This window comes from Somniosus microcephalus, chromosome 8 (genome assembly GCF_052327205.1).
Source record: "Somniosus microcephalus isolate GS21.2 chromosome 8, FLI_Smic_1.0, whole genome shotgun sequence".
NCBI lineage: Eukaryota > Metazoa > Chordata > Chondrichthyes > Squaliformes > Somniosidae > Somniosus > Somniosus microcephalus.
The window spans coordinates 2,558,724-2,570,050 of NC_140994.1; the positions used below are offsets into that span (position 1 = coordinate 2,558,724).

Consider the following 11,327-nt stretch of genomic DNA (forward strand, 5'->3'; position numbering starts at 1 on the left):
TGGTTAACACCCTCCCTTGCTCACATCAGAGAGTCTGACGGGGGGAGGGAGGGAAATAAAAGGGGATTCAGGAAAGGCGGGTGGGGGCGAGAGTCTGTTCAAAGAGGAAGGTACGTGATGGAGGGAGGGAGGGAGTGTCAGAGGTGTGGAGGAATAGGGCTGGATTTTCCTTCATTATACCGCCCAGAAACTGAGGAAAATGGGGATACACCACCCCCATTCCCCTCCCCCTCGAAGAGGACTGGGGGGATCGAGTGGGACTGAGGGGGAATGAGGGGGACGGGGGGATCGAGGGGGACGGGGGGGCTGAGGGGGACGGGGGGGATCGAGGGTGACGAGGGGTGATCGAGGGGGACTGAGGGGATCGAGTGGGATAGGGGGATCGAGTGGGACTGGGGGGGATCGAGGGGGACTGGGGGGACTGGGGGGATCGGGGGGGATTGAGCAGGACTGGGGGGATCGAGGGGGGACGGGGGGGATCGAGGGGGACTGGGGGGATCGAGGGGGACTGGGGGGATCGGGGGGGATTGAGCAGGACTGGGGGGATCGAGGGGGGACGGGGGGATCGAGGGGGACGGGGGGGGATCGAGGGGGACGGGGGGATCGAGGGGGACGGGGGGGATCGAGGGGGTGGGGGGGGCCGCTCCACACTGGTGATGGAGATTCAGGGTTCGGAGAGGAGAGCGATGCTCACCCCACCAACCAATGGGAAGACACTGCCCAGTGTCACGTCGAGAGGTCAGGGTTTAACCCTAAGATCAGGAGCTCAAACATGGGGGCGATTTGAACCTATCGCGCCTGGCGGCTCACCCACGGGATCGGGCGTGACGTTCACTCTCCATTGTGGAGATGAATAGCGGGTGAGGTGAAAAACCAGTGTCCCCGTCCGACCACCCCGCGGTTAAAGTGACCCCGATTGTCTGTAAAATGGGCGCTGGTTGGAGTTGGGGTCAGTGATGTTGTCTAGAAGCAGCCCCTTTATTAAAGGGCAGGTGTCGCGTTATCAGGCAGTATTCAGGCAGCTGAGAGTCTGGAGCAGAGTGAGAGAGCCGCAGGCCCCTTCCCCCAAACCCCGGATCTGTCCAATCCCCATTGTAATATCGGCTTAGCACCTTTATTCCAACCTGTGACAGGCCTGAGGTCCAATTCTGTCATTGCGAATGTTTCTGTGCAGACCCTGCCCCTTTAAGCAGTTCGGGAGTTGTGTTAAATCTCGCGTCTCTGCTCCGCGGGCCTGGGCGCTGCTGTTTTGTTGGTGCTTCTAAAACAGTTTCTTTTTTGTTGTGTCACTGATTTAACAGGTCCCCCAGGGATTAAAGGTCAGTCTGAGAAGCTGCTGCAAATTTACCGTTTAACCGTTCTCGCCACTGCACTCAACGGCTCGGCCTCCTCTCACTGATTCTGGCAGTCTCTCTCTCTCTCAGTCTGTCGGTCTCTCTCTGTCTGTCTCTCTCTCTCTCTCTCTCTGTCTCTCTCTCTGTCTCTCTCTGTCTCTCTCTCTCTCTCTCTCTCTCTCTCTCAGTCTGTCTGTCTCTCTCTGTCTGTCTCTCTCTCTCTCTCAGTCTGTCGGTCTCTCTGTCTCTCAGTCTGTCTCTCGCTCAGTCTGTCTGTCTCTCTCTGTCTGTCTCTCTCTCTCAGTCTGTCTCTCTCTCTCTCTGTCTCTCTCTCTCTCTCTCTCTCAGTCTGTCTCTCTCTCAGTCTGTCTCTCTCTGTCTGTCTCTCTCTCTCTCTCTGTCTCTCTCTCTCAGTCTGTCTCTCTCTCAGTCTGTCTCTCTCTCTGTCTGTCTCTCTCTCAGTCTGTCTGTCTCTCTCTCTCTGTCTCTCTCTCTCTCTCTGTCTCTCTCTCTCTCTCAGTCTGTCTCTCTCTCAGTCTGTCTCTCTCTGTCTGTCTCTCTCTCTCTCTCTCTGTCTCTCTCTCTCAATCTGTCTCTCTCTCTCTCTGTCTCTCTCTCTCTCTCTGTCTCTCTCTCTCTCAGTCTGTCTCTCTCTCAGTCTGTCTCTCTCTCTCTCAGTCTGTCTCTCTCTCAATCAATCAATTCAATTCAAATGCTTTATTGGCATGAAAGTTTACAGGGAACCATGTTGCCAAAGCTTACATAACAAAAAGTACAGGTTTCCAACATTCTGTAGGTGTCAAACGTTTTTGACCCTCGTTGGGTACAGACAGTATTCATTTAAACAGTCGTTGACCCTCGTTGGGTGCATTCAGTATTAATTTAAAACAGTCGTTGGGTACATTCGGTATTGATTTAAACATTTTTATCGTATATATGCTATGGGTGTGCTCGTTAGTCACTCAATGTTCCTCAGGTTGTGACATGTTGTTACATATTGGGCACCAAGATATGGTCTGTCTCCCTCCCCCAGGACTATTCTTAATTTTGACAGGTCATCCAATTCTTTGAAATCTGGGGTTGTGAGGCTGAGCTTGTCAAAATATATGTTTCTTGTCTCGTTGAATTTTTCGCATTTTAGGAGGAAGTGCACCTCTGTCTCAACCTCGCCGGCCAGACAGTGATCACATATTCTATTTTCTTTAGGTTGCCAGGATTTCTTGTATCTTCCTTTTTCAATTGCCAGTTGGTGGTCGCTTAGTCTGTATCTGGTGAGGGTCTGTCTCTGTTTTGTGTCTCTGATGGTCGAGAGATAGTCTGCCAGTTTATATTCTCTGTTTAGGGCCCGGTAGCATTCTAATCTGCTTTGGCTTTTGGTTATTGTGTTCCAATGTTCCAGGTAGGTTTCTTTGCATTGTTTAATGATTTGGTTCACTCGGATTGGTGTTTGGGGAGCAGTGTTGGTCTGGGACTGGTCAGGGTCCGGCTGGGTAGGAGAACTTAGTTTCAGTAACAACTGACTCAGGGGACTCGTTTCTGGGTTCAGCTCTTGGGTCTGGAGGGCTTTAAAATGAAGGGTGTCTGGGGAACTGGATTTGAGGTGATTTAGAAAGTTTAGTGCTCGTTTTTGGATGTTTATTATCAGTGGGTATCTGCCTAGTTCGGCTCTACATGCATTTGTTGGTGTTTTCCTTTGGGTGCGAAGAATGCTTCGGCAAAATTCTGCATGTAGTGCTTCTATTGTGTGTTTTTCCCATTTAGTGTAGCTATGGTGATTGAGTCGGCCCCATACTTCACTACCATACAGCGCAATGGGCAGGATTATACTATCAAATATTTTGAGCCAGATTTTGATTGGAATTTGGATGTTGTAGAATTTTCTTTTTATTGCATATAGGGCTCTTCGGGCTTTTTCTTTTAGTGCATTCACTGCTATGTTGAAGCTCCCTGATGCTGTAATGGTTAGACCAAGGTAAGTGTAGCTCATAGTGTGTCCTATGATGGTATCACTGAGAGTAAACTGGTATTTGTTTTCCTGACATCTGGGCCTTTTTTGAAAAATCATGATGTTGGTTTTCTTTAGATTTACTGTCAGGGCCCAATTTTGGCAGTATTTGTCGAGTAGGTCTAAATGTTGCTGTAATCCCTGTTCTGTGGGAGACAGCAGAACCAGGTCGTCCGCATAGAACAGGGACCTCACTTCCTCATCCAGGAGACAGAGACCCGGTGACTCGCTTTGCTCCAGCTTGTCTGCTAACTCATTTATGTATATGTTGAACAGGGTCGGACTCAAGTTGCAACCCTGCCGGACGCCTCTTCTCTGGGTGAAGAAACCGGTGCGTTTGTCTCCAATTTTGACACCGCATTTATTTTTCAGATACATCGATTTAATAAGGTCATAGACTTTGCCCCCTATTCCACACTGAAGAAGTTTGTAATAGAGCCCTTCGTGCCAAATAGAGTCAAAGACTTTCTTGAAGTCAATGAAATAAGCGAATATTTTCCCATTTTTTGTTTGGCGTATATGTTTTTCAATGAGAGTGTGAAGGGTATAGACATGGTCGGTGGTGCGGTGTTTTGGAAGAAAGCCTATTTGATTTTTTCTAAGGATATTATGTTTATTAAGAAAATCCAGTAATCTGCTATTTAGAATACTGCAGAATAACTTCCCTAGACAACTGTTGACACAGATGCCACGGTAGTTGTTTGGGTCTGATTTGTTTCCACTTTTATATTTGGGAGAGATGAGTCCTTGGCACCAGATATCTGGAAAACAGCCCGAACGTAATATGATGTTGAATAACTTGAGTACCGCACCCTGCATCTCCATAGTGCTGAACTTGAGCATTTCATTCTCTCTCAGTCTGTCTCTCTCTCTCTGTCTGTCTCTCTCTCTCTGTCTCTCTCTCTCTCTCTCTCAGTCTGTCTCTCTCTCAGTCTGTCTCTCTCTCTCTCTCTCTGTCTCTCTCTCTCTGTCTGTCTCTCTCTCTCTGTCTCTCTCTCTCTCTCTGTCTCTCTCTCTCTCTCTGTCTCTCTCTCTCTCGGTCTGTCTCTCTCTCTCTCTGTCTCTCTCTCTCAGTCTCTCTCTCAATTCAATTCAATTCAATTCAAATGCTTTATTGGCATGAAAGTTTACAGGGAACCATGTTGCCAAAGCTTACATAACAAAAAGTACAGGTTTCCAACATTCTGTAGGTGTCAAACGTTTTTGACCCTCGTTGGGTGCATTCAGTATTAATTTAAAACAGTCGTTGGGTACATTCGGTATTGATTTAAACATTTTTAGCGTATATATGCTATGGGTGTGCTCGTTATTCACTCAATGTTCCTCAGGTTGTGACATGTTGTTACATATTGGGCACCAAGATATGGTCTGTCTCCCTCCCCCAGGACTATTCTTAATTTTGACAGGTCATCCAATTCTTTGAAATCTGGGGTTGTAAGGCTGAGCTTGTCAAAATATATGTTTCTTGTCTCGTTGAATTTTTCGCAATTTAGGAGGAAGTGCACCTCTGTCTCAACCTCGCCGGCCAGACAGTGATCACATAATCTATTTTCTTTAGGTTGCCAGGATTTCTTGTATCTTCCTTTTTCAATTGCCAGTTGGTGGTCGCTTAGTCTGTATCTGGTGAGGGTCTGTCTCTGTTTTGTGTCTCTGATGGTCGAGAGATAGTCTGCCAGTTTATATTATCTTTTTAGGGCCCGGTAGCATTCTAATCTGCTTTGGCTTTTGGTTATTGTGTTCCAATGTTCCAGGTAGGTTTCTTTGCATTGTTTAATGATTTGGTTCACTCGGATTGGTGTTTGGGGAGCAGTGTTGGTCTGGGACTGGTCAGGGTCCGGCTGGGTAGGAGAACTTAGTTTCAGTAACAACTGACTCAGGGGACTCGTTTCTGGGTTCAGCTCTTGGGCCTGGAGGGCTTTAAAATGAAGGGTGTCTAGGGAACTAGATTTGAGGTGATTTAGAAAGTTTAGTGCTCGTTTTTGGATGTTTATTATCAGTGGGTATCTGCCTAGTTCGGCTCTACATGCAGTTGTTGGTGTTTTCCTTTGGGTGCGAAGAATGCTTCGGCAAAATTCTGCATGTAGCGCTTCTATTGTGTTTTTCCCATTTAGTGTAACTATGGTGATTGAGTGGGCCCCATACTTCACTACCATACAGCGCAATGGGCAGGATTATACTATCAAATATTTTGATATTTCTCTCTCTCTCTCTGTCTCTCTCTCTCTGTCTCTCTCTCTCTCTCTGTCTCTCTCTCTCTGTCTCTCTCTCTCTGTCTCTCTCAGTCTGTCTCTCTGTCTCTCTCTCTGTCTCTCTGAGTCTCTCTCTCTCTCTCTCTCTGTCTGTCTCTCAGTCTCTCTCTCTCTCTCTGTCTCTCTCTCAGTCTCTTTCTCAGTCTGACTCTCTGAATCTGCCTGGTTCTCTCTCTGATTCTCTTTCACTCTCTCTCTCTCTTTCTGTGTTTCTCTCTAATCTTTGAAATTGTGTTAATATTTTCTTTAACCTGTTGCTGTTTTTTTGACAGGTGATCCAGGATTTCCCGGCATTCCAGGTACCTTTGGGTTACTCGTATTCTTCCCATAATTCTCACTCCTGTAAGATCGATTTCTGGTCACAAGATCAGAGGAACTTTAGGAAGATGAAAGTCACACTGTTCCATTCTTTTCAGAAATCAACCCCACCCACCCACCTTCTCCCCATATCCCCAACCCTACCCACCCACCTTCTCCCCATATCCCCAACCCCACCTTCCCACCTTCTCCCCATATCCCCAACCCCACCTTCTCCCCATATCCCCAACCCCACCTACCCAACTTCTCCCCATATCCCTCAATCCCACCTACCCACCTTCTCCCCATGTCCCTCAATCCCACCTACCCACCTTCTCCCCATATCCCTCAATCCCACCCACCCACCTTCTCCCCATATCCCCCAACCCCACCGACCCACCTTCTCCCCATATCCCTCAATCCCACCTACCCACCTTCTCCCCATATCCCCCAACCCCACCTACCCACCTTCTCCCCATATCCCTCAATCCCACCTACCCACCTTCTCCCCATATCCCTCAATCCCACCTACCCACCTTCTCCCCATATCCCCCAATCCCACCTACCCACCTTCTCCCCATATCCCTCAATCCCACCTACCCACCTTCTCCCCATATCCCTCAATCCCACCTACCCACCTTCTCCCCATATCCCCCAACCCCACCTACCCACCTTCTCCCCATATCCCTCAATCCCACCTACCCACCTTCTCCCCATATCCCTCAATCCCACCTACCCACCTTCTCCCCATATCCCTCAATCCCACCTTCCCACCTTCTCCCCATATCCCTCAATCCCACCTACCCACCTTCTCCCCATATCCCCCAACCCCACCTACCCACCTTCTCCCCATATCCCCCAACCCCACTTCCCATCATATCACTATTGAATCTGCTTCCACCGCCCTTTCAGGCCGTGCATTCCAGATCACAACAACTTGCTGCGAAAAAACATTTCTCCTCATCCCGCCTTTAGTTCTTTTGCCAATCGCCTTAAATCGACCCTTCAGCCATTGGAAACAGTTTCTCCTTATTTACTCTTATAAAAACCCTCATAATTTTGAATACCTCTAATAAATCTCCTCTTAACCTTTTCTGCTCTACGGAGAACAACCCCAGTTTCTCCACATAATTGAAGTCCCTCATCACTTGGTCACGAAGTTAAAAGCCCATGGGATCCAGGGCAAAGTGTTAAGTTGGATTCAAAACTGGCTCGGAGACAGGAAGCAGAGGGTAATGGTTGATGGGTGTTTTTGTGACTGGAAGGCTGTTTCCAGTGGGGTTCCGCAGGGCTCAGTACTCGGTCCCTTGCTTTTTGTGATATATATCAACGATCTAGACTTGAATATAGGGGGTATGATTAAGAAGTTTGCAGATGATACTAAAATCGGCTGTGTGGTTGATACTGAAGAAGGAAGCTGTAGACTGCAGGAAATATCAATAAATTAGTCAGGTGGGCAGAACAATGGCAAATGGAATTCAATCCAGAGAAGTGAGGTAATGCATTTGGGGAGGGCTAATAAGGAAAGGGAATACACATTAAATGGTAGGACACCGAGTAGTATAGAGGAACAAAGGGACCTTTGAGTACATGTCCACAGATCCCTGAAGGTAGCAAGCCAGGTAGATAAGGTGGTTAAGAAGGCATACGGAATGCTTGCCTTTATTAGCCGTGGCATAGAATACAAGAGCGGGGGTGGGGTTATGCTTCAACTGTATAAAACACTAGTTAGGCCTCAGCTAGAGTACTGCGTGCAGTTCTGGTCACCACATTACAGGAAAGATGTGATTGCACTAGAGAGGGTACAGAGGAGATTTACAAGGATGTTGCTGGGAGTGGAGAATCTGAGCTATGAGGAAAGACTGGATAGGCTGGGTCTGTTTTCCTTGGAACAGAGGAGGCTGAGGGGAGACCTTATTGAGGTGTATAAAATTATGAGGGGCATAAATAAAGTGGATAGAAAGGACCTATTTCCCTTAGCAGAGGGGTCAAAAACCAGGGGGCACAGATTTAAAATAATTGGTGGAAGGTTTAGAGGGGATTTGAGGGGAAATTTCTTCACCCAGAGGGTTGTGGGGGTCTGGAACTCACTGCCTGAAAGGGTGGTAGAGACAGAAACCCTAACCACATTTAAAAAGTACTTGGATGTGCACTTGGGATGCTCTAACCTGCAGGGCTACGGACCAAGAGCTGGGAAGTGGGATTAGGCTGGATCGCTCTTTGTTGGCCGGCGCGGACACGATGGGCCGAAATGGCTTCCTTCCGTGCTGTAACTTTCTAGGATTCTATGATCCCTGGCACCAGTCTAGTAAATCTCCTCTGCACCCTCTCCAAGGCCTTGACATCCTTCCTAAAGTGCGGTGCCCAGAATTAGACACAATACTCCAGCGGGAGCCTAACCAGTGTTTTAGAAAGGTTTAGCATTTCCTTGCTTTTGTACTCTGTTCCTCTATTAATAAAGCCAAGGATCCCGTATACTTTTTAATACCCTGGTAACGCATTCTCCAACTCGATTCTCCTTTGGGTGATGAGGTCGGTGCAAGCACTGATTGTTGATTGCGATATCAAGGTGACGCTGAGAAATGGAAATATCTCTAAACACAAATGTGTCTGAGAGAGGAACAGACCGATTTCCTGCACTGGCTTATGTTGCAGAATGCTCACCTCCTATTGGTCAATGAGCTTCACTGTCCCTACTTGCTATTGGATGATGAGCTTTACCAGCTGCTCTGTGGGGTGAATAGTAAATTGATCGTGAGACTCCTGACACTCATTTATTTTAATAATTCTTCATAGGTCCGTCCGGTCATCCCGGACTTCCTGGACTAGAAGGTCGTGGACAGAAAGGAAGCACAGGTATGGCCGTTATTGACCAATGGGGGGGACGGGGGGAGTTATTGACCAATGGGGAGACTGGGGGAGTTATTGACCAATGGGGGGGACGGGGGGAGTTATTGACCAATGGGGGGGACGGGGGGAGTTATTGACCAATGGGGAGACTGGGGGAGTTATTGACCAATGGAGAGACTGGGGGAGTTATTGACCAATGGGGGGGACGGGGAGTTATTGACCAATGGAGGGACTGGGCTGGGGGAGTTATTGACCAATGGAGGGACTGGGGGAGTTATTGACCAATGGGGGGGACGGGGAGTTATTGACCAATGGAGGGACTGGGCTGGGGGAGTTATTGACCAATGGAGGGACTGGGGGAGTTATTGACCAATGGGGAGACTGGGGGAGTTATTGACCAATGGAGGGACTGGGGGAGTTATTGACCAATGGAGGGACTGGGGGAGTTATTGACCAATGGAGGGACTGGGGGAGTTATTGACCAATGGGCGGACAGGGAGTTATTGACCAATGGAGGGACTGGGGGAGCTATTGACCAATGGGGGGACTGGGGGAGTTATTGACCAATGGGGGGGACGGGGAGTTATTGACCAATGGAGGGACTGGGGGAGTTATTGACCAATGGGGGGGACGGGGAGTTATTGACCAATGGAGGGACTGGGGGAGTTATTGACCAATGGAGGGACTGGGGGAGTTATTGACCAATGGGGGGATGGGGAGTTATTGACCAATGGAGGGACTGGGGGAGTTATTGACCAATGGGCGGACGGGGGGAGTTATTGACCAATGGGCGGACGGGGAGTTATTGACCAATGACGGGACGGGGAGTTATTGACCAATGGGGGGTCGGGGGGAATTATTGACCAATGGGGGGGCGGGGGGAGGTACTGACCAATGGGGGGACTGGGGGAGTTATTGACCAATGGAGAGATGGGGGGAGTTATTAGCCAATGGGGGGACAGGGGAGTTATTGACCAATGGGGGGACAGGGGGAGTTATTGACCAATGGGGGGACGGGGGGAGTTATTGACCAATGGGGGGGACAGGGGAGTTATTGACCAATGGGGGGACGGGGGGAGTTATTGACCAATGGGGGGGGACAGGGGGAGTTATTGGCCAATGGGGGGACGGGGGGAGTTATTGACCAATGGGGGGATGGGTGAAGTTATTGACCAATGGGGGGTCGGGGGGAGTTATTGACCAATGGGGAGACTGGGGGAGTTATTGACCAATGGAGAGACTGGGGGAGTTATTGACCAATGGAGGGACTGGGGGAGTTATTGACCAATGGGCGGACAGGGAGTTATTGACCAATGGAGGGACTGGGGGAGTTATTGACCAATGGGGGGGATGGGGAGTTATTGACCAATGGGGGGACTGGGGGAGTTATTGACCAATGGGCGGACGGGGAGTTATTGACCAATGACGGGACGGGGAGTTATTGACCAATGGGGGGTCGGGGGGAATTATTGACCAATGGGGGGGCGGGGGGAGGTACTGACCAATGGGGGGACTGGGGGAGTTATTGACCAATGGAGAGATGGGGGGAGTTATTAGCCAATGGGGGGACAGGGGAGTTATTGACCAATGGGGGGACAGGGGGAGTTATTGACCAATGGGGGGACGGGGGGAGTTATTGACCAATGGGGGGATGGGGGGAGTTATTGACCAATGGGGGGGACAGGGGAGTTATTGGCCAATGGGGGGGACAGGGGAGTTATTGACCAATGGGGGGATGGGTGAAGTTATTGACCAATGGGTGGTCGGGGGGAGTTATTGACCAATGGGGGGACGGGGGGAGTTATTGGCCAATGGGGGGGACAGGGGAGTTATTGACCAATGGGGGGATGGGTGAAGTTATTGACCAATGGGTGGTCGGGGGGAGTTATTGACCAATGGGGGGACGGGGGGAGTTATTGGCCAATGGGGGGGACAGGGGAGTTATTGACCAATGGGGGGATGGGTGAAGTTATTGACCAATGGGGGGTCGGGGGGAGTTATTGACCAATGGGGGGATGGGGGGAGTTATTGGCCAATGGGGGGGACAGGGGAGTTATTGACCAATGGGGGGATGGGTGAAGTTATTGACCAATGGGGGGTCGGGGGGAGTTATTGACCAATGGGGGGTCGGGGGGAGTTATTGACCAATGGGGGGACGGGGGGAGTTATTGACCAATGGGGGGTCGGGGGGAGTTATTGACCAATGGGGGGACGGGGGGAGTTATTGACCAATGGGGGGATGGGTGAAGTTATTGACCAATGGGGGGTCGGGGGGAGTTATTGACCAATGGGGGGACGGGGGGAGTTATTGACCAATGGGGGGGATGGGGAGAGTTATTGACCAATGGGGGGATGGGGAGAGTTATTGACCAATGGGGGGGATGGGGAGAGTTATTGACCAATGGGGGGGATGGGGAGAGTTATTGACCAATAGGGGGATGGGGAGAGTTATTGACCAATGGGGGGGATGGGGAGAGTTATTGACCAATGGGGGGATGGGGAGAGTTATTGGTCAATGGGGGGATGGGGAGAGTTATTGACCAATGGGGGGATGGGGAGAGTTATTGACCAATGGGGGGACTGGGGGAGTTA

General features: G+C 49.8%; 1 protein-coding gene across 1 annotated transcript in view; it reads right to left on the minus strand.

Annotated features, from left to right (window-relative positions):
* The window catches only part of LOC147113244 (uncharacterized), a 177,879-nt gene that overhangs the window by 97,759 nt on the left and 68,793 nt on the right, over nucleotides 1–11,327 (minus strand). The window lies entirely within an intron of this gene.